The 23566-nt window shown below is 42.4% G+C and overlaps 1 protein-coding gene across 3 annotated transcripts in view; it reads right to left on the bottom strand.

The window, feature by feature from the left end:
• The window catches only part of ralgps2 (Ral GEF with PH domain and SH3 binding motif 2), a 146063-nt gene extending 123677 nt beyond the window's left edge, over window positions 1-22386 (bottom strand). For all 3 annotated transcript variants that reach the window (XM_014216814.3, XM_014216816.3, XM_014216817.3), the window contains exon 1: window positions 22230-22386. The gene's annotated coding sequence lies outside the window, so the exon portion shown is untranslated. The remainder of the gene's footprint in view (window positions 1-22229) is intronic.
• Between the last annotated feature and the right edge of the window lie 1180 nt (window positions 22387-23566).

The raw sequence follows: 23566 nt of genomic DNA, 5'->3' as shown, positions 1-23566 counted from the left end.
TTGAATGGTGTCTGTGAGTATAACAGAACTCATTTGGCAGGCCAAAACCTGAGAAGATTCCAAACAGGAAGCGCCCTCTCTGACCATTTCTTGGCCTTCTTTGCCATCTCTATCCAAAACAGGGGATCTCTGCTGTAACGTGACATTTTCTAACGCTCCCATAGGCTCTCAGAAGGCGCCAGAACGTTGAATGATGACTTTGCAGGCTATGGCTGAAAAACAGTAGCGCATTTGGTAAGTGGTCGCTCTCTGAACAATGAGACTGGGGCGCGCGTGCACGAGACGACTCCATGTTTACATTTTCAATCTTTGAACGAAAACAACGACTCCCGGTCGGAATATTATCGCTTTTTCACGAGAAAAATCGCATAAAAATTTATTTTAAACAGCGTTTGACATGCTTCGAAGTACGGTAATGGAATATTTTTAATTTTTTTGTCACGATACGCACCGGCGCGTCACCCTTCGGATAGTGTCTTGAACGCAAGAACAAAACGCAGCAATTTGGATATAACTATGGATTATTTGGAATCAAAACAACATTGGGTGTTGAAGTAGAAGTCCTGGGAGTGTATTCTGACGAAGAACAGCAAAGGTAATCCAATTTTTCTTATAGTAAATCTGAGTTTGGTGAGGGCCAAACTTGGTAGGTGTCAAATTAGCTAGCCGTGATGGCCGGGCTATGTACTCAGAATATTGCAAAATGTGCTTTCGCCAAAAAGCTATTTTAAAATCTGACACCGCAATTGCATAAAGGAGTTCTGTATCTATAATTCTTAAAATAATTGTTATGTATTTTGTCAACATTAATCGTGAGTAATTTAGTAAATTCACCAGAAGTTTTTCGGTGGGTATGCTAGTTCTGAACGTCACATGCTAATGTAAAAAGCTGGTTTTTGATATAAATATGAACTTGATTGAACAAAACATGCATGTATTGTATAACATAATGTCCTAGGAGTGTCATCTGATGAAGATCAAAGGTTAGTGCTGCATTTAGCTGTGGTTTTGGTTTTTGTGACATATGCTAGCTTGAAAAATGGGTGTCTGATTATTTCTAGCTGGGTACTCTGCTGACATAATCTAATGTTTTGCTTTCGTTGTAAAGCCTTTTTGAAATCGGACAGTGTGGTTAGATTAACGAGAGTCTTGTCTTTAAAATGGTGTAAAATAGTCATGTTTGAGAAATTGAAGTAATAGCATTTCTAAGGTATTTGAATAACGCGCCACGGGATTCCACTGGCTGTTGACTAGGGTGGGACGCAAACGTCCCACCTAGCCCATAGAGGTTAAGACTGCACTTGTTTCTGTGCACTGCACATGTCTTTAAAAATAGGAAAATACTGCCATATGTATTGCACTATCAGAGATTACTTAGTGTAGCGGTGTTGACATACGCACAAAATAGTTGTGTAACAGTACTGACACTAGTCAGGCATATGAACAAAGCTGTGAAACAGAGACTCTACAATGTGTAGCAACTCCTCTTTGAAGCTGTTTCACTAAGCAAAACTCGATCAGAGAGATGGCGCTGCAGTGGATAGCTCCAGTGTCACAGGCTCCTGACCAATACTGCGTCATTTCCTATGACGAAAACAGCTTCTGGACATCAGAACAGCAATCACTAACCTCGATTTAGGTAAAGATTACTTCAACGAGTCTGCAGCTCCAGACATTCTGCTTACCTCAGACCAGACCCTGATCCCGGGACTCGAAAGAGGAAGCAGCGGCGTAAGAGGCAAGCGAGGCAGCGTCATAACGAGATTATGTCGATGAGCATGTAGACCGCCATTGCCCTCGGTTTTTCTTGTGAGCGTGCAGTCACTGGAGAACAAACTGGATAAGCTCAGTTCGAAACTATCCCGTTGACGGGACCTAAAACTGTAATATCCTATGTTTCCGAGACGTAGCGGAAGTAAGACATGGCTTTACAACTTCTTGGTTTTTCTACTAAGCTGCAGGACTGTTGTTTCGCTAGCACAGACTGGAATATGTCCCGGGATTCATCTGATAACATTGAGTAAACCACATCAGTCAGAAGCTTCATTAATAAGTGCATTGACAAATGTTGTCCCCACAGAAGCCATGGATTACAGGCAGCAACCACACTGAGCTAAATGGCTAGAACTGACACTTTCAAGGAGTGGGACATTAATCCGGACACGTATAAGAAAAACCGCTACGACTGCCGATGAGTCAAACAGGCAAAGCGTCCATACAAGACTAAGAACAAGTCCTACTACGCCAGCTCCAACGCGCGACGAATGTAACAGGGCTAGCAAATTTCTATACTCGCTTCGAGGCAAGCAACACTGAACCATGCATGAAAACACCAGTGGTCGCGAACAGCTGGGTGACCTTGCTTTCTGTAGCTGATGTGAGTGAGACCTTTAAAACAGGTTAACATTCACAAATGGAATACTAGGACGCGTACTCAGGGGTGTGTGCTTAGTCCCCTCCTGTACTCCCTCTTCAGCCACGACTGCGCACGACTCCAACGGCATCAAGTTCGCTGATGACAATGGTGGTCGGACTGATCACTGACCACGAGGCAGCCTATAGGGACTGGCAGTGTGGTGCCAGGACAACAAATTCTAGCTCAACTTCAGCGGGGCTGTAGAGGAGCGGGTTGAGAGCTTCAAGTTCCTTTGTCTACATCACTAAAGAGCTATCATGATCCACACACACACACACCGTTGTGAACAGGGAACGTCAGCGCCTCGTCCCCCCCAGGAGCAACTGCAAAGCACCCGTAAGGCGCTACAGAAGGTGTTGAGTACGGCCGAACTTCCTGCCATCCCGGACCTCTATACCTGGCAGTGTCAGAGGAAGGCCAAAAAAAAATGTCTAAGACTCCAGCCATCGACTGTTCTCTCTGCTACCGCACGGCAAGCAGTACCAGTGCACCAAGTCTGGAACCAACAGAGCACTGAACACCTTCTACCCCCAAGCCATAAGACTACTAAAACAAGACTGCTAAATAGAAAATCAAATGGCTTCCCGGACTACCTGCATTGACACTTTTTTGCTCTAACGCTCTTGCACTGACTGTGCACACACACACACACACACACACACAATATATAGCCTGATGCCTAGTCACTTTACCCCTACCTATATGTACATGGCAACCTCAGTTACCTCGTACCCCTGCACATCGACCCGGTACTGGTTCTCCCTTTATAAAGCATTTACATTTAAGTCATTTAGCAGACGCTCTTATCCAGAGCGACTTACAAATTGGTGGATTCACCTTATGATATCCAGTGGAACAACCACTTTACAATAGTGCATCTAAATCTTTTAAGGGGGGGGGGGGGGGGGGTTAGAAGGATTACTTTATCCTATCCTAGGTATTCCTTAAAGAGGTGGGGTTTCAGGTGAAAGCAATCTTACTTTCACTCGTTTTGTTATTTCGGTAATGTATTTATGTGTATTTATTCCTCGTCTCACTATATCAATTGATCTTAATTGTTGGAAAAGGTACATTAATTTGGGGACAGGTCGGAAAGCATAAAAAAAATGCATTGCAATTTAGCTTGCACTTGCTAGCTAATTTGTCCTGGGATATAAACATTGAGTTTTTATTTTACCAGAAATTAACAAGGTCCTCTACTTCGACAATTAATCCACACAACAGTCAACCGAATCGTTTCTAGTCATCTCTCCTCCTTCCAGGCTTTTTCATCGTTGAACTTATATGGTGATCGGCTTCTAAACTTTCATAGTATTACCACGACGACCGGCAAAACAGTTCATCTTTCAAATCACCCACGTGGGTATAATCAATGAGGAGATGGCACGTGGGTACCTGCTTCTATAAACCAATGAGGAGATGGGAGAGGCAGGACTTGCAGCGTGATCTGCGTCAGAAATAGGAATGGCTTCTATTTTAGCCCTTGGCAACGCAGACGCTCGTTGGCACGCGCGAGCAGTGTGGGTGCAATAATTGAATAACATGGATTTATACATTTATTTTGCAACCATCGCGCACGTAACGTGAGCGGTGTGGTCAGCCTATAAGTATTTCACTATTAGTCTTCACCTGTTGTTTACAAAGCATGTGACAAAAACAATTTCATTGGATAACAAAGCTGCAGTAGGGCCTCCATCTCTAGCACACACAACATGGATGAGTTCCTGTTACAGCTTAAACACAGTGGGGGAGGTGAGGAGACTCCTGCGAAGTTCACCGATGGGTAGAATGGACACCCGCGGAGCAGCACTGTCCACATGGTTTAGCCTGGCCATGTCTATACCCATTTCAGACAGATGAGGTATATTACCTGTGAAGAACCTAAGGCAATGTTAATGACCCCTTTATTTACCACTTTCTTGCAGATATACTTATTTTATCCATATCAGTGTATAACTGGCAAATTGGGCTTTTTGCATTTTAAATTAGGGAGGTGTTAACAATGGAATGGTTAATGAATTTACCTGCAAAAAAAAAAAAAAGCAGAGAACCATTCACAGACCCGATACCTGAATTCTGGCTACAAGTCTGAAAATGAAGGAATCATGACTAGGTCTTTAGGTGGCTTTTCATTTGCCATGTTTTTTTACCCCCGACCCCTTTTTCAGATATACCAACAACAAAAAAGAAGCAGGCATGGTAAATGACTGGGATTTGGGTCTGTGTATGAAAGGGGTATTATTATAATAATAAGCTGGTCAGTGGAGAGGAACACAGACACACACAAGTGTTTGCTCTCAGAGTTCACTGGGTCAGAGTGCACATTGCACGCTGGAAAGGAACAAAGCCTGACACCCAAATGCTCATGCATGCTCACACAGATGAAAGAGGATCTGTATAAAACCTCTGAGAAAAGGGGAGAACAGGAAGAGGAACGAGAGCAGTAGTCCCCTCTCATTGGAATAAAAGCAGGCAGAGCAGAGGGAGGCAGTATATATGGGCTGTTATTTTTCCATCACACAGTCATGATGGATTGATCCTTTCTTCTTTCCCACAAAGAACAGAACAATGTTACATTGTACGCTTCTGTCAGAGAGTGTGTGTGTGTGTGTGTGTAAGAGCCACTGTCTAATGGAAGAGGAGCAACAGCTGCGGCCTGAACAAACAGCTGCATCTCTTCAACCGCTACACACCTCTCATCCCCTCACTCTCTCTCCCTCCCTGAAAGAGCTGCTCAAACCTCTCTGGGCCCCCTCTCCTACAGAGCAACATGGCCAGCGGCCACACGAACACAGTATTCATGTATTTTCCTCCTCACAGAAGACAAGTACATACAGGATGCATGGCCTTCCAAACATTAATTTCTATTGAAAAATGTTTTAAATAGGCAAGGCATTGTTTCCACCAGTGTCTCCCGGCATCCCCTCCCACTTTCACACAAAGGAAACTAAAGAAGTTGAAAAATATTTGGCAAACAGAAATAAAATAAAAATGGTGTTCAGAGATACATTGGGGATTACAAGTATTTGATACACTGCCGATTTTGTAGGTTTTCCTACTTACAAAGCATGTAGAGGTCTGTAATCTTTATCATAGGTACACTTCAACTGTGAGAGACGGAATCTAAAACAAAAATCCAGAAAAATCACATTGTATGATTTTTAAGTAATTAATTTGCATTTTATTGCATGACATAAGTATTTGATCACCTACCAACCAGTCAGAATTCCAGCTCTCACAGACCTGTTAGTTTTTCTTTAAGAAGCCCTCCTGTTCTCCACTCATTACCTGTATTAACTGCACCTGTTTGAACTCGTTACCTGTCCACACACTCAAACAGACTCCAACCTCTCCACAATGGCCAAGACCAGAGAGCTGTGTAAGGACATCAGGGATAAAATTGTAGACCTGCACAAGGCTGGGATGGGCTACAAGACAATAGGCAAGCAGCTTGGTGAGAAGGCAACAACTGTTGGCGCAATTATTAGAAAATGGAAGAAGTTCAAGATGACGGTCAATCACCCTCGGTCTGGGGCTCCATGCAAGATCTCACCTCGTGGGGCATCAATGATCATGAGGAAGGTGAAGGATCAGCCCAGAACTACACGGCAGGACCTGGTCAATGACCTGAAGAGAGCTGGGACCACAGTCTCAAAGAAAACCATTAGTAACACACTACGCTGTCATGGATTAAAATCCTGCAGCGCACGCAAGGTCCCCCTGCTCAAGTCAGCGCATGTCCAGGCCCGTCTGAAGTTTGCCAATGACCATCTGGATGATCCAGAGGAGGAATGGGAGAAGGTTATGTGGTCTGATGAGACAAAAATAGAGCTTTTGGGTCTAAACTCCACTCGCCGTGTTTGGAGGAAGAAGAAGGATGAGTACAACCCCAAGAACACCATCCCAACCGTGAAGCATGGAGGTGGAAACATCATTCTTTGGGGATGCTTTTCTGCAAAGGGGACAGGACGACTGCACCGTATTGAGGATGGATGGGGCCATGTATTGCGAGATCTTGGCCAACAACCTCCTTCCCTCAGTAAGAGCATTGAAGATGGGTTGTGGCTGGGTCTTCCAGCATGACAATAACCCGAAACACAGAGCCAGGGCAACTAAGGAGTGGCTCCGTAAGAAGCATCTCAAGGTCCTGGAGTGGCCTAGCCAGTCTCCAGACCTGAACCCAAAAGAACATCTTTGGAGGGAGCTGAAAGTCCATATTGCCCAGCGACAGCCCCGAAACCTGAAGGATCTGGAGAATGTCTGTATGGAGGAGTGGGCCAAAATCCCTGCTGCAGTGTGTGCTGACCTGGTCAAGAACTACAGGAAACGTATGATCTCTGTAATTGCAAACACAGGTTTCTGTACCAAATATTAAGTTCTGCTTTTCTGGATGCATCAAATACTTACGTCATACAATGTGATTTTCTGGATTTCTGTTTTAGATTCCGTTTCTCACAGTTGAAGTGTACCTATGATAAAAATTACAGACCTCTACATGCTTTGTAAGTAGGAAAACCTGCAAAAATCGGCAGTGTATCAAATACTTGTTCTCCCCACTGTAGATGGGAGGGGTTGAGTGGAGCTGAAGGGTGGGATTAAAAACAAGATAACCTGTTATGGCTAGGGGGCAGTATTGACACGGCCGGATAAAAAAAAAAACGTACCCGATTTAATCTGGTTACTACTCCTGCCCAGTAACTAGAATATGCATATAATTATTGCCTTTGGTTAGAAAACACCCTAAAGTTTCTAAAACTGTTTGAATGGTGTCTGTGAGTATAACAGAACTCATATGGCAGGCCAAAACCTGAGAAGATTCCATGCAGGAAGTGGCCTGTCTGACAAGTTGTGTTTCATCTTGGCTCTTTTTATTGAAGACTGAGGATCTTTGCTATAACGTGACACTTCCTACGGCTCCCATAGGCTCTCAGAGCCCGGGGAAAAGCTGAACGATATCGAGGCAGCCTCTGGCTGAAACACATTATCGCTTTTGGCAAGTGGCCGATCAGAGTACTATGGGCTTAGGTGCGGGCCCGAGTCGACCCCATGCTTTATTTTCTTTCGTCTGTTTACCTAAACGCAGATTCCCGGTCGGAATATTATCGCTTTTTTGAGAAAAATGGCATAAAAATTGATTTTAAACAGCGGTTGACATGCTTCGAAGTACGGTAATGGAATATTTAGAATTTTTTGGTCACGAATTGCGCCATGCTCGTCACCCTTATTTATCCTTTCGGATAGCGTCTTGAACGCACGAACAAAACACCGCTATTTGGATATAACGATGGATTATTTGGGACCAAACCAACATTTGTTATTGAAGTAGAAGTCCTGGGAGTGCATTCTGACGAAGACAGCAAAGGTAATAACATTTTTCTTATAGTAAATCTGACTTTGATGAGTGCTAAACTTGCTGGGTGTCTAAATAGCTAGCCCTGTGATGCCGGGCTATCTACTGAGAATATTGCAAAATGTGCTTTCACTGAAAAGCTATTTTAAAATCAGACATATCGAGTGCATAGAGGAGTTCTGTATCTGTAATTCTTAAAATAATTGTTATGCTTTTTGTGAACGTTTATCGTGAGTAATTTAGTAAATTCACCGGCAGTGTTCGGTGGGAATGCTAGTCACATGCTAGTCACATGCTAATGTAAAAAGCTGGTTTTTGATATAAATATGAACTTGATTGAACAAAACATGCATGTATTGTATAACATAATGTCCTAGGGTTGTCATCTGATGAAGATCAAAGGTTAGTGCTACATTTAGCTGTGGTTTGGGTTTATGTGACATTATATGCTAGCTTGAAAAATGGGTGTCTGATTATTTCTGGCTGGGTACTCTGCTGACATAATCTAATGTTTTGCTTTCGTTGTAAAGCCTTTTTGAAATCTGACAGTGTGGTTAGATTAACGAGAGTCTCGTCTTTAAAATGGTGTAAAATAGTCATATGTTTAAGAAATTGAAGTAATAGCATTTCTAAGGCATTTGAATAACGCGCCACAGGCTGTTACGTAGGTGGGACGATTTGGTGCCACCTACCCTAGAGAGGATAACTAACGTAAAATGTACATACAATGCATTCGGAAAGTATTCAGACCCCTTGCCTCTTTCCACATTTTTTTACAGCCGTATTCTAAAATAATTAACATTTTTCCACCCCTCATCAATCTACACTCAATACCCCATTGTGACAAAGCAAAAACAGGTTTTTAGAATTCCTGTTTCTCATGGTCAGTCCTTTAGGTGCCTTTTGGCAAACTCCAAGAGGGCTTTCATATGCCTTTTACTGAGAGGCTTCCATCTGGCCTGATTGGTGGAGTGCTGCAGAGATGGTTGTCCTTCTGGAAGGTTCTCCCATCTCCACAGAGGAACTCTGAAGCTCTGTCAGTGACCACCGGGTTCATGGTCACCTCCCTGACCAAGCCCCTTCTCACCCCGATTGCTCAATTTGGCCGGGCGGCCAGCTCTAGGAAGAGTCTTGGTGTATCCAAACTTCTTCCATTTAAGAATGATGGAGGCCACTGTGCTCTTGGGTACCGTCAATGCTGCAGAAATGTTTTGGTACCATTCCCCAGATCTGTGCTTCGACACAATCCTGTCTCGGAACTCTACGGAAAATTCCTTCGACCTCGTGGCTTGGTTTTGCTCTGACATGCACTGTCAACTGTGGGATCTTATATAGACAGGTCTGTGCCCTTCCAAATCATGTCCAATCAATTGAATTTACCACAGGTGGACTCCAATCAAGTTGTAGAAACATCAAGGATGATCAATGGAAACAAGATGCACCTGAGCTCAATTTCAAGTCTCATAGTAAACAGTCTGAATACTTATGTAAATAATTTATTTTTATTATTAATAAAATGTGCAACAAAATAAATAAAAACCTGTTTTCACTTTGTCATAATGGGGTTGTGTGTAGAATAATGTAGATCTTCATTTTAAATCCATTTGAAAATGAGACTGCAACAAAATGTGGATAAAGTCAAGGGGTCTGAATACTTTCTGAATGCACTGTAGGTTCAGAACTTCTGTGAAACTCGGTTAAAAATATGGCAAAATAGAAAAGGAATAAAAAAGGATACTAAAGAAACTTCCAGAAAATGTTCCTCTCTGAGAAAGTGGAAGAGCATGTCCAAACCTGCCTCAGTTGTAAAGGAAGCACTCACACACGCAGTGGTCATGCCTGTGATAGACACGTCTGCCATCTCGTCTCCCTCCATTCAGAATGAATCTCAGTGACACATAGGTCATCTCAAGTTTGACACACCATCAACATTCACTGCATGTCTATACCCAACAGGCAGATAGAAAGCGTGGGAAGGAACAGAGGTGGGGAAAGAGGTGGTGTCTATTTAACCTGCACGTTTTCTTCAAAATCACAGGCCCATAGTAAACCTGAGAGGATAGCAAAAGGGAAGAAGAGGATAAAGTGTAGTGTGTACACATGCGTGCGTCCTGCTTGGCTCTATAGGGCAGACAGTGAGCTTTTATCTGATGATCCTCTCTCAGGGCTCTGGACCAAGTTCACAGCTTTCCATGACACAACCAGCTAACAGCTCAGCTCACCCAGACAGGCCAGCAGGGCTGAGTCGAGCCACAGGGACCAGACACACAACAGGCCTCATCACTGCAGGGTGACAGAGGGCTGGGTGGTTACTACCCAAGGTAAGGCCTTCATGGGTTCTAGAAGGAGGGGGATTAAAGTGTCAATACAGGAGTAAGCTAAACTGTTTTCAATCCCAAGTGTTTTTTCTCCCACTGGGGGTTTTCACGGTGGTCTGCGTTTCAGAGCCCAGGCTGAGGTCAGTGCAGTGAGTAAGTAATGCCCAGTAAAGTGATTGTTATACTTCCACCCATTGGTCTTTAGTGTGAACAAAGTGTTGTTCTCCTCTGTGTGGACTGTGGCATCACGGGTCCCTGGAGAGTCCCTTGCTAGACATGTGCCCATCAGGATGTAAAACATGTTACACAACATCTTGGTCAGGTCCCCTCCCAACTGTGTGTCTGTGCTTTTTGAGGTGTGAAGATAATCTAGACAGAGCACACACATTAATGTTATAAACTGACCCCTCCTACACAGGCCAGGGAGGCTGAGTAGAGTAGTACAACAAAGAGAATCTGGAGAAAAGAGCTTCCAGTGCACTTCACTCACAGGGTAAGCAGAGGATCTAAAAGGGAAATCTGGGCAAGCCAAGAGTGTCTCTAATGATAAAGACACAGGAGTAGTATTCCTGGTTTGGTTCTCTTTGGGGGAAAATAAATGTTTAAACCCAGGTTCATTTCTACACAAATAAAATAGTTATTTGTTACATGCTGTGTAGACTAACAGTGAAATGATTACTTACCTGGCCTCGAAATTCCCCACGGCAGTAGTGCCCATAAAAATAAAGAAAATCCATGCCTTGCAGCCAAAGTGGCCATTACGTCTTTGGACTGAATATAATAATTATAATTCTCTTCTCCCGGCTGCCAATCGCCCTGCTCCGAAGCACCCATCACTCAAATGGCTCTCCCAGATCTCAATTCTTATTAGCCAATGCCCGTCATGTGATCGTGTCCTGAGGCGTCGCAGCTCCGAAGAAGGCCTACAAGTGAAGACCGATACTTCAGGGATGCAACAGTGCATGTCCTCATCAAATTCCGAGGCGCATATTGAAGAAGTTAGAAGAATTGGTCACATTTACTTTTTCTCTGCCAACAAGATGAGTAGAGAATAGAAAGAGCATTAGCCCATGTCAAGCTACTATTCCCCATAGTTACCCAACATTATCTATTGGTCAGCTCGTCATTCTGTGTCAGAAATAAATAATCCAAAACAGACTCTGGGACAGTTGCGGGATGATAGATTCCAAATTCATACAACCACTGTACATCAACAATACTTTTAAAACCAATGAGGCTTCTGCAACAGAGCTGAAGGTTTAGCTTAAAAATGTTCATGAATTATTACTTCTTCACATAAGCAGTGAACGTATGCGCCGCAGTAGGCTATACATGCAAATGTTCCCAAATGCAATTGGCGAAAAAAATATCCTTTAGAATGAGGGAAGATACAGATGCAACAACTGACATGGATGCAACAACTGGCTAATATGACTAAGATTGTGTCCACGGCTGCTGGACAATGAAAAAGTTATTTGAAAACCAATAGGACATGAGAGAAATAACCTACTGGTTTCAATGGCATATGAGGAAGGGTTTATAAAATAATTCCCTCTGCATTCCTATGGTAGGAATATGGCTAAGAACAGCCAGGTTTTTTAACAATTACGTTTACGGTTAAATAGTTGCAAAATGTAGACTGCAGTGATGTTGTGGTGCGCAACAGGCACAGGCTTTTCTCACCCATCTGAACGAACAGTGCGACAGAATAAAGCCTTTAGACGTTAATATTAATTATCCTCCATTATATATTTGTCAAAACATGATTGGCATTAAGCCTATACTGTAATTGCAGCATTACCACAAAAACAGATGAGGCAAGTGGAAGAAAGTAAGGAACTTGTCTATCGGCCCCGAATTAAAAACTAAAATTGGGGACAGTTAAGCTAACGTAGGATAATGAGATTAGCATGAGGTTGTAAGTAAATAACGAATAGCAATGACAAGTAAAAAAAAATAACATGGCTATATACAGGGTTATGTAACAGAGTTACACATAGGCAAAACAAACGCACAGTCAATAATACAATAGAAAAATCTGTATACACTGTGTGCAAATGAAGTAAGGAGTGTAAGGCAATACATATAGGCCATAGTGGCGAAGTAATTACAATTTAGCAATTAACACTGGAGTGATAGATGTGCAAGTAGAAATACTGGTGAGCAAAAGAGCAGAAAAACAAAAACGGAATGAGGTAGGTAGTTGGATGGGCCATTTACAGATGGGCTGTGTAGAGCTGCAGCTATCGGTAAGCTGCTCTGACAGCTGATGCTTAAAGTTAGTGAGGGAGATATGAGTCTCCAGCTTCAGTGAATTTTGCAATTCGTTCCAGTCATTGGCAGCAGAGAACTGGAAGGAAAGGCGGCCAAAGGAGGTGTTGGCTTTGGGGATGACCAGTGAAATATACCTGCTGGAGCGTGTGCTACAGGTGGGTGTCACAATGGGGACCAGTGAGCTGAGATAAGTATTTGCTAGGTAAAGCTCCGCCTTATAGATGACCTGGAGTCAGTGGGTTTGGCGACGAATATGTAGCGAGGACCAGCCAACGAGAGCATACAGGTCGCAGTGGTGGGTAGTATATGGGGCTTTGATGACAAAACAGATGGCACTGATGGACTGCATCCAGTTTGCTGAGTAGTGTTGGAGGCTATTTTGTAAATGACATCGCCAAAGTCAAGGATCGGTAGGATAGTCAGTTTTACGAGGGTATGTTTGGCAGCATGAGTGAAGGATGCTTTGTTGCGAAATAGGAAGCAGATTCTAAACTTAATTTTGGATTGGAGGTGCTTAATATGAGTATGGAAGGAGAGTTTACAGTCTAACCAGACGCCTAGGTATGTCAGGGTACGAGGTAATAGAGGTAGCTACGGTGCCTTCAGAAAGTATTCATACCACTTTGCATTCCACATTTTGTTGTGTTACAGACTGAATTCTAAATGGATTAAATAGATTTTCTGACCCATCCACACACACAAAATAATGACAAAGTGAAAATATGTTAGTTTTTTTGTGTGCAAATGAAATAGACATCTCCAATTCACATAAATATTCAATACATGTTAGAATCACCTTTGCAGTGTTGAGTTTCTGGCTAAGTCTAAGAGTTTCGCACACCTGGATTGAACAATATTTGCACATTCTTTTTCAAATTCTTCAAGCGCTGTCAAGTTGGTTGTTGATCGACACACATTTTCAAGTCTTGCCATAGATATTCAAGCCGATTTAAGTCAAAACTGTAACTAGGCCACTCATGAACATTCAATGTTGTTGCTTACTAAGACTCCATGGTATATTTGGCTTTGTGTTTTAAGTTATTGTCCTGCTGAAAATGCTGACCTTTCTTTTGCCTGTGCTTGGCTCCATTCCATTTATTTATTTAATATATATAAAAATAACAAATAAATCCCTAGTCATTGCCGATGACAAGCATACCCATAACATGATGCATTTACCACCATGCTTGAAAATATTAAGAGTGGTACTCAGTGATGTGTTGTATTCGCCCCAAACATAATGCTTTGTATTCAGGACAAAGTTCAAATGATTGCGTGTTTTTTGTTTTTCCTTCTGCACAGGCTTCATTTTTACACTGTCATTTAGGTTAGTATTGTGGTGCATCTACAATGTTGAGCCATCCCTAAGTGTTCCTATAAGAGCCATGTGACTATTTTAAAGTCACCATTGGCCTCATGGTAAATCCCTGAGCGGTTTCCTCCTTCTCTGGCAGAGTTAGGAAGGATGCTTGCATCTTTGTTGTGATTGGGTGCATTGATACACCATCCAAAGTGTACTTAACAATTTCACCATGCTCAAAGGGATATTCAATGTGTGTTCTAATAGGTGCCCTTCTTTGCAAGGCATTGGAAAACCTCCCTGTTCGAATCTGTGTTTGAAATTCACTGTTCAACCTTACATACAATTGTTTGTGTGGGGTACAGACAGGGCATAAAATTAATACCCGCCAAATACAGGTCAATTTAGGTATCAAAATCAAATTGTCACATGCGTCAAATACAACCGGTGTAGACCTTACAGTGAAATGCTTACTTACAAGCCCTTAACCAACAATGCAGTTATGAAAAATATGCAAAGTATAAATTAGATAAGGAAAAAATAAGGGGGAAAAAAAGGAAAAATAATTAAAGAGCAGCAGTAAAATAACAATAGCAAGGCTATGTACTGGGGGTACAGGTACAGAGCGAATGTGCGGGGGCACCGGTTAGCCTCTTGCCGTGCCGTAGCAGAGAGAACAGTCTATGACTAGGGTGGCAGGAGTCTTTGACAATTTGTATGGCCTTCCTCTGACACCGCCTGGTATAGAGGTCCTGAATTGTAAGAAGCTCTGTCCCAGATGTACTAGCATGCACGCACTACCCTCTGTAGTGCCTTGCGGTCGGAGGCCCAGCAGTTGCCATACCAGGCAGTGATGCAACCAGTCAGGATACTTTCGATGGTGCAGCTGTAGAACCTTGAGGATCTGAGGACACATGCCAAATATTTTCAGTCTCCTGAGGGGGAATAGGTTTTGTCATGCCTTCTTCACGACTGTCTTGGTGTGCTTGGACTATGTTGGTTTGTTGGTGATGTGGACACCAACGAACTTGAAGCTCTCAACCTGCTCCACTGCAGCCCCATCAATGAAAATGGGGGCGTGCTCGGTCCTCCTTTTCCTGTAGTCCCCAATCATCTCCTTTGTCTTGATCACGTTGAGGGAGAGGTTGTTGTCCTTGCACCACACAGCCAGGTTTCTGACCTCCCTATATGCCGTCTCGTCGTTGATCAGGCCTACTACCACTGTTGTGTCATCAGCAAACTGAAATGGTGTTGGAGTCATGCCTGGCCATGCAGTCATGAGTGAATTGGGAGTACAGGAGGGGGCGGTTAAGAATGTCCATTTCAACAGCCAGTGGTCAATTTGCAAGGCTGCACAGAGCAAATATTACATTTGTAAATATAAAGTCAAAAGTATGAGCACAGCTGTTTTCAAAGTATTTCTGCTGTTTTGTTTCATAGATGCTAATTGCACGAAGAAATACAAATCCTATATCCCACCTCGCACAGGGGAGCTGTGTGCAATGAGTGAAGTGCTGATGGATACATTTTTGGAGGCGCTGCGCATGCACAGGCATAAAAGGTGGTATAATTTACTCAGTAGTCTACAAAGTGAGACTGTTAGGTTCACAAGCTCTATTGTTTTTCCAACATTAGTTTGAGTCTGCTCCTTCAACTGATAGCGAAGGAGACGACCTAGTCAGATCCCAAGTCACACACGGTAACCTCCCACACTTAGAGGAAGCTGAACATGTGGTCTCTGATATTTTTGATTAAGACTCAGGTCACAACAACAACAAAAAATGTCATTGATCAATACACCACATTGTTTTAGAAACATTACAAAACATGGTCATCTTATTTAAAAACGTGTTTTTTAATGTAATTATGGCTCCAACTATATTTAGTGTGAAAAATATATTATTTTTTATCTACATGCTACAGGGGCTGGAGGACCAAAACAATATATACATTTTAGGCCCTGGGTTCAGACATGAGATACTCATTAAAAAAAAACTTTGCAAAAAGTGAGTCATGCAACCCATTATGTGATTTAAGCAAATTTGTAATCCTGAAATTACTTAGGCTTGCCATAACAAAAGGGGTTAAATACATGACTTAAGACATTTAAGCTTTTCATTTGTAAACATTTAAAAAATAATAATAATAAAATCCACTTTGACATTATTGGGTATTGTGTGTAGGCCAGTGACAAAATCTCAATTGAATCAAATTTTTAATGCATGCTGTAACACAAACAAATGTGGAATAAGTCAAGAGATGTGAATACTTTCTGAAGGCACTGTACAGTATGTACATATGTAGGGTTAAAGTGACTAAGCAACAGGATAGATAAGGCAGCAGCAGGTAGACATTTGATTAGCTATTTAGCAGTCTTATGGCTTGGAAGTAGAAGCTGTTCAGGGTCCTGTTGGTTCCAGACTTGGTGCATCGGTATCGTTGCCGTGCGGTAGCAGAGAGAACAGTCTATGCCTTGGGTGGCTGGCGTCTGAGAATTTTTTGGGCCTTCCTCTGACAGCCTGATATAGAGGTCCGGGATGGCAGGGAGCTCTGCCCCAGTGATGTAGTGGGCTGTACTCACCACCCTCTATAGAGCCTTGCGGTCGGGTGCCTCGCAGTATCCGTACCAGGCTGTAATGCAGCCAGGCAAGATGATCTCAATGGTGCAGCTGTAGAACTTTGAGGATCTGAGGGGCCATGCCAAATCTTTTCAGCCTCCTGAGAAGGAAGAGGAGCTGTCGTGCTCACTTCACAACTGTGTGGACCATGTTAATTGCTTAGTGATGTGGACGCCGAGGAACTTCAAGCTCTTGACCCACAGCTCCATTGATGGGGGTGCGCTCACCCTTACGTTTCCTGTAGTCCACGATCAGCTCCTTTGTCTTGCTGACGTAGGAAGGACGCTAGTACCCTGGGCTCTTCACCAAAGCCGACAGACTATCCTACTTGCTCAAAGACTGGTCTGTCATTGCTCAATGTAAACCGGGATTAGTCCCCACCCTACTGTGATATCTGGAAGTGAAAGTCGATACAGACATACTCCTGAGTGACAGCCCAACGGCTAAGCTGGCAGACAGACTGGTACAGGACCCCATGGGCCCACGACCACGGGGCATGGGCACAGAACAGACCTTCTGCTATCACAGTGACACATTCCGGTCCACACATTTGCACGCACACACACCCCTTCATTCAGTCAGGCGTTATCAATACAGACACCCACTTCAGTAGGCAGCCAGCACCATCAGACACCCAGTCACACAACCTCCCAGTCTCCCACAGATATGAATAGTCCAAAACCCAAGACGGGGTTTAAAGTGACATGATGGAACATTGTAGGATCACAAGGAAACAAGAGAGGTGCTTTGTGAGTTCTCTGTCTTTACCTGACACCAGACGTTACTTGGGCGACGGGAGGGACAGGCAGCGTCAATCAGTGGAATAGACAGACGAAGGCGGAGAGATAGCGAGAGAAACCTTCTGCTGTTGGACCGATGGGTCTAGTTAGACTAAATGACACAGGCCAGAAGGAAAAGACTGAGTAGGATGAAGATACCCCTAATGTCTTCAGTCAGTCATCTGTATGCCTACTCTGCAATGTGTCTAGTCAGTCTCATAAGGCTGCCCCGTCCCCAGCCAATAGACAGATTGGTTGTTTAGCAACAAAACCAAACACTCGCAAAACTACGGGGCAAGATAGACAGGGTTGGCTTAGATTGTTGACAACATGTAAACTATATTAAGTCAAAATGTGCACTTGTCTCAAATACAGTCACAGTTGGTCTCAAATACAGTCACAGTTGGTATCAAGAACTAGGTGAAAGTACTGTTTGTTGCCATCTGGTCATCCAGAATCACAACAACTCATGGACTACTGCCCCGTTGAAAAGTGTGCATCGTTTGTGATGTTGTCCACTAACCCATCTACAGTCAGTCGCACTGCCGGGTAGAGAATACAGGATCAGGATGGACTCTACCTTCTCCCTGGCTGACTGATTCTTTATCATCACTATTACCATTTAGTCACAAGAGATGATTGGGCTAAAGCCATCATAGGCAAGCCAGCCTCCATCTTAATTTAAAATACCAATACAGAGACACAGACAGACACACATGGACCAGGAGGACACGTAAAGTACTTGAGAAAGTCCCTCCGACAAGGGACAAAACCCAGAAACCTGAGACAAACCAGGGCGCAGACATCTGAGTCTGATGCACGTCTTGTAGCACGCACACTGTAGTGTGCAAAAATGTGATCGGAAAAAGACCAATTCAAGCAAACAAGTCCGTTTAAATGATTAGACACTGACGCAAGATAAAGAGATTCCGGTGAAACTTTAATTTACTAAGCTTGATCAAATCTCTGAGTGCGACCAATGTGTCTGCTCTGACTATACTGTACACAGAGTACACTATATAGCAGCCACCTTCTGCATGAGACCAGCACTGGCCAGCAAAACAGAAAGCTTTAGCAGTAATAATCCTGTGTCAAACCAACACTTATAATTACAGATAGAAACAGAATGGCATCTGGCAAACAGTCCTGCGGGCAGCAGCACAGTAACTGTGGATTAGCCTTCTGCCAGATGCTCACTCTGTTGTGTTAACAAACTATCACGACATTCAGTTTGACGCTCTCGTTAATGGGAGCAGAAACAAACAGGAGAATATTAAAGCCCATTCTGATTGTCTCTCAAAGATACGGGAACTTTGGATCACTTCTTCTGTAAACAACCAACATCTCATTCACTTTGATCAAAAGTTGGATTTTTATTTTTCATATTTGAGACCAAACCTCAGCCTCACACCAAACAACTCTATCCTTACCCAGGGAGTGGAACACTGTTTAACTGCACGTCTTCATTTTTTATATACAGTGAACACTTTAGCAGGTGGGCTATTTAACATGGTGTGGCCTAAAGGACATTATCCATCTTTACACAAACCCTTTACTCATCTAACACAGTTTGTCTACTCTATTGTTACTGTAAACGGGGGTCAGCAGGTAGCCTAGCGGTTAGTGTTGGGCCAGTAACCGAAAGGTTGCTAGTTCGAATCCCAGAGCCGACAAGGTGAACAATCTGTTGATGTGCCGACGAGCAAGCCCACTTGCTCAAGGGTCGCCTTTGATAATGGCTGACCTTGGCCGTGACCCCACTCCCTAATGGTGTCTCAGGGGGACTTGGGATAAGCAAGAAATACATTTCCATTTCACACATGTATCATATACATTAGTAAAATGTGTCAAACCAGACAAATAAGAATATACCAAATTATTATCATCAGGGGTCACGTTTCACGTAGAAACATAAATTGCATAAGAAATATCTTGCTGCATTTTGTAAAAGCAGATCTAAAATCATTCTTATTGTAATTTCTGCTCAGATTAATACTGCGTTTCAGTTTCACTCCTCCACTGATGAGAATTCAGGAAAGGGCATTCTATCAGCAGATCAGTCAGAGCGCTGTGTTGCTACTTTCTCCACTACTTTTCTCAGTGCAGTCTACTTTTCTCTGGTAAATGGAAAGACTAAGTTAGGAAATGTATCTGGCTACATTCTTTCTATGATAAACAGAAATGATGACCATACATCGTTCTTGGAAAAAAGACCATGCTTTTTTATTGTAGGCCCATTTACTTGTGTGGCTGCTGGCCAAGTAACATTCACTTCTGTGGTCATCTGATTAATTAATTTTTTTAACCTTTATTTAAACTAGGCAAGTCAGTTGAGAACAAATTCTTATTTACAATGACGACCAACCGCAGCCAAACCCTAACCCGGACAACGCTGGGCCAATTGTGTGCTGCCCTATGGGACTCCCAATCTTGGCCTGTTGTGATACAGTCTACAACCAGGGTCTGTAGTGATGCCTCTTGCACTGAGATGCAGTGGCTTACACCGCTGCGCCACTTGGGAGCCCAATGAATGAAGATTTTTTTCTGCCAAATGTGTTGCACAAAATGTATTTTCTGTCAAGGAAAAGTATAGTTGCATGCCCCTGATTACTCTATTGAAGCAAAAGAAAACACTTGAATTTCAATATAAAATGCAGGTGAAAAGGTTTAAAATGCAGATTTCTGAACTCTAACATGACCACTCCTTTCCCCACACAAATAAATGTACAAAAACTAATTTAGTAGAAGAACTGTGCAGTTGAACATTTTGGTAATGAAATTACGGTAAAATCTCGCTCAGGTTTTTATGCGACCACGTTATCCAAACACTTTCTTAAAATATCTTTGAATTCAGATTCAAAGATGTCTGCAGAAAAAAAGAGGTGTCAGCAATGACATGGCAGCTTGAGTTTGAAAATAACCTTTTGGTTATTGAACTACAAATCAAATTGTATGTCACATGCTTCATAAACAACATAACGGTGAAATGCTTACTTAAGTGTAAGTGAAGTGGATTTACACCCGTTAATGGAATTACATCATGGGTTCCTGATCTGTGCTACACAGAAATGCATAATTATGGATAGAAATGTCATATTTCACAAGTTTGGACATCACAGCAGAGCACAATAACATACAGCGTAGTACAATATAGCACAGCAGTAGAGGCTCTGCTGTCCAAACTTGTGAAACATACGTCTATGACAGGTACAGATTTGGTCCAGTCTGGTCTGTCTGTGGACATTAACATCACAGCCAGAGTGGACTGACCAAATTTGAAGTACTTTTCGACGTCAGTTGGGTGATGCTGGTTAAAGCAAATGGAAAGGGGGCTCATGGATAAGTGTCAGTAAGAGCTGGGAGAGGTGACATTAACTGGAGCGTGAGAGAGAAGGGGTTGTCCAGACTGTTTTAAAACTACTCGTTTGACCACCAGACAACAGAAAGACAACCGTTATGAGGAACATAACAGTATGCCAGTGGAAGGGAGGACAGTTGCAAGTGACCCAACTATGGTTTGTGACTATTATGATTTCCCAATGTAACCAATTCAGTTGCAGTAAATCCATTAATATTTTTGTTACCAGTAATGGAATTATGAGTTTTAATCACTTAATTCATATAATTAAGTAAAATCACTAACTAAAATCACTAACCATTTCTTGTTACTTCTGAAATGTCATTATCCTCCTCCTCTTCCTCATGAGGGAGAGAAATGAGAAATGATCTTAAAGATGTGGGTTTTTGGTAACAGAATTAAAAGGTACAAGGGAATATTTCCTAAATTTACATCAGATAAACAACTTCTAAAAAAAAAAAAAAAAAATTAAAGTGCTGATAATGATAGGCAGGGGTCTTTACATTAACATAATGTTTTGATACCTTAAGGCGTTCTGGTCAATCTTTTCTGAAAACCCTTCTGTGTCTGTTTATCCAGAAATCAAGTCTTTAATAATGATAGATTTTTTGTAATAATCCATCTACATCTTCATTTCCCAGTAATATAGATTTAGCCTTCATTTGACACCCAATTTGATATGCTACTACGAAATCCATATGTTGGTGCACATGGGTCCTTTTCGATGAAAATGCGAGTAGATGATGGCATGGTTATTACTGGGTAAACGGAATTTGGCCTGCATAGGCTTGACTGAAATGTGTTGCTATGTAGTCTCCCTGGCTTTGCCCAGCCAGAGTGACTATTGGCTAGCAATATATAAATATAATTAAGGCAACATTGAAACATGGCTCATATAGCTAATGATGTGGGACATAAGATGTCCTTGACTGTGCATTACAAATAATATATTAATTAGCCAACGAACACTATCACCCTTTGGAATCAATTATATTGACCCACGGTCATGCTTTTTAACTGGTACATTGCTGTAGTGCTAGCTATCGAGAGAAACACTGATGCCGACATATTCTACCAATAGAGGCAGACACCACGATGTTGATGCCAACCCGCCATTAAATATTAATCAATTCGTATTGGAACGGCTGTCTGACTAGGTTGATGATTCTTACACGTGTATAAACTAAAGGCCTTTGCATCGCCCTAAACAAAGTGTTGTGGCTTTTCAGACTATCCTCCCACAGCAGTAACCTAACGTAGCAGGTGTGAACAACAAATAAAACGATAACTAGTTTTCATGCTTAAATCCAAGGGTGTGAATAAAACCCCAACGAACGCCCCACCCAATACCCTCCCCGGATCTGGGCGGGTTCTGAGTCCCGAGCAAAGCTACGAGGCCGTTTCAGTGGTCATTAGCTAACCGCTAACAGCACGCCGGGGACAACACGCGCAAATCACCGTTAACAAGCGAACTGGCTAACCTACAAAGCACAAATTGCAACGAGATTAGATGGCGGTTGCTAACTAGTTAGGTCACAGGCTAGCTAGCGAACTTGGCAACAAAAAAAACGTTGACTACTGTGTGACAAGACACACGCTAACATTGTATAAGACATTGAGGGCGAGAACTAGCTAGTTAGTTACTTACTGCGACAGATACTACTATTCAACTCAAAACTCTTTACTTTAACCTTCAAAATATAAATCTTACGTTAGTCCAGTTGCTAACGTTAGCTAATCTTCCGCGCAAATGATTTAGATTCAGGGAAGCTGCTACACCTAAAGTAGCTTACGAAAACAGACATAGAACACTCACCACACTGAGATGGGTGCCAGGTCCCTCTTTTCGGGTGAAACACTCGTTTCGTTGTGGCAGCAGATTTCAGAAGCTCCTAAAGGCGGTGTGCTTTGCAACAGCTGTGATCTGTTTTGAATGAGGGTTGAGCGGACACGGGAAAATGGGAGGGGTTTAGCTAGTTCACCCGCCCTCGCCTTTTCTGGTGCTACAAGCTTTTTCAAAGTCAGCTTTTCACACCTGGATTGTACAGCATTTGTCCATTATTCTTTTCAAAATTCTTCAAGCTCTGTCAAATTGGTTGTTGCTAATTGCTAGACAACCATTTCCAGGTCTTGCCATACATTTTCAAGTAGATTTAAGTAAAAACTGTAACTCGCCCACTCAGGAACATTCACAGTCTTCTTGGTAAGCAGCTAAAGTGTAAATTTGGCCTTATGTTTTAGGTTATTGTCCTGCTGAAAAGTAAATTAATCTCCCAGTGTCTGGTGGAAGGCAAACTGAACCAGGTTTTCCTCTGGGATTTAGCCTGTGCTGAGCTCCATTCTGTTTCTTTTTTTTATCCCTAAAAATTCCCCAGTCCTTAACGATTACAAGCATACCCATAACACGATACAGCCACCACTATGCTTGAAAATATGAAGAGTGGTACTCAGCTGTGTTATATTGAATTTGCCCCAAACATAACACTTTGTATTCAGGACATAAAGTTAATTTATTTACTACATTTGTACTTTTCACGCAGTCAATTAGGTTAGTATTGTGGAGTAACTACAATGTTGTTGATCTATCGTCGGTTTTCTCCTATCACAGCCACTAAACTCTGTAACTGTTTTAAAGTCACCATTGACCTCATGGTGAAATCCCTGACCGGTTTCCTTCCTCTACGGCAGTGGTTCCCAAACTTTTTATAGTCCCGTACCCCTTCAAGCATTCAACCTCCAGCTGCGTACCCCCTTTAGCACCAGGGTCAATGCACTCTCAAATGTTGTTTTTTTGCCATCATTGTAAGCCTGCCACACACACTATACAATGTGTTTATTAAACATAAGACTGAGTGTGAGTTTTTGTCACAACCCGGCTCATGGGAAGCGACAAAAAGCTCTTATTAGGACCAGGGCACAAATAATAATATTATTATAATAATAATCAATAATTTTACTCTTTATTTAACCATCTTACATATAAAACCTTATTTGTTCATCAAAAATTGTGAATAACTCACCACAAGTTAATGAGAAGGGTGTGCTTGAAAGGATGCTCATAACTGCAATGTTGGGTTGTATTGGAGAGAGTCTCAGTCTTAAATCATTTTCCACACAGTCTGCCTGTATTTAGTTTTCTTGCTAGTGAGGGCC

This window comes from Salmo salar, chromosome 10 (assembly GCF_965601325.2).
Source record: "Salmo salar chromosome 10, fSalSal1, whole genome shotgun sequence".
In the NCBI taxonomy this organism is placed as follows: Eukaryota; Metazoa; Chordata; class Actinopteri; order Salmoniformes; family Salmonidae; genus Salmo; species Salmo salar.
This window is presented reverse-complemented; position numbering and strand designations above follow the sequence as displayed.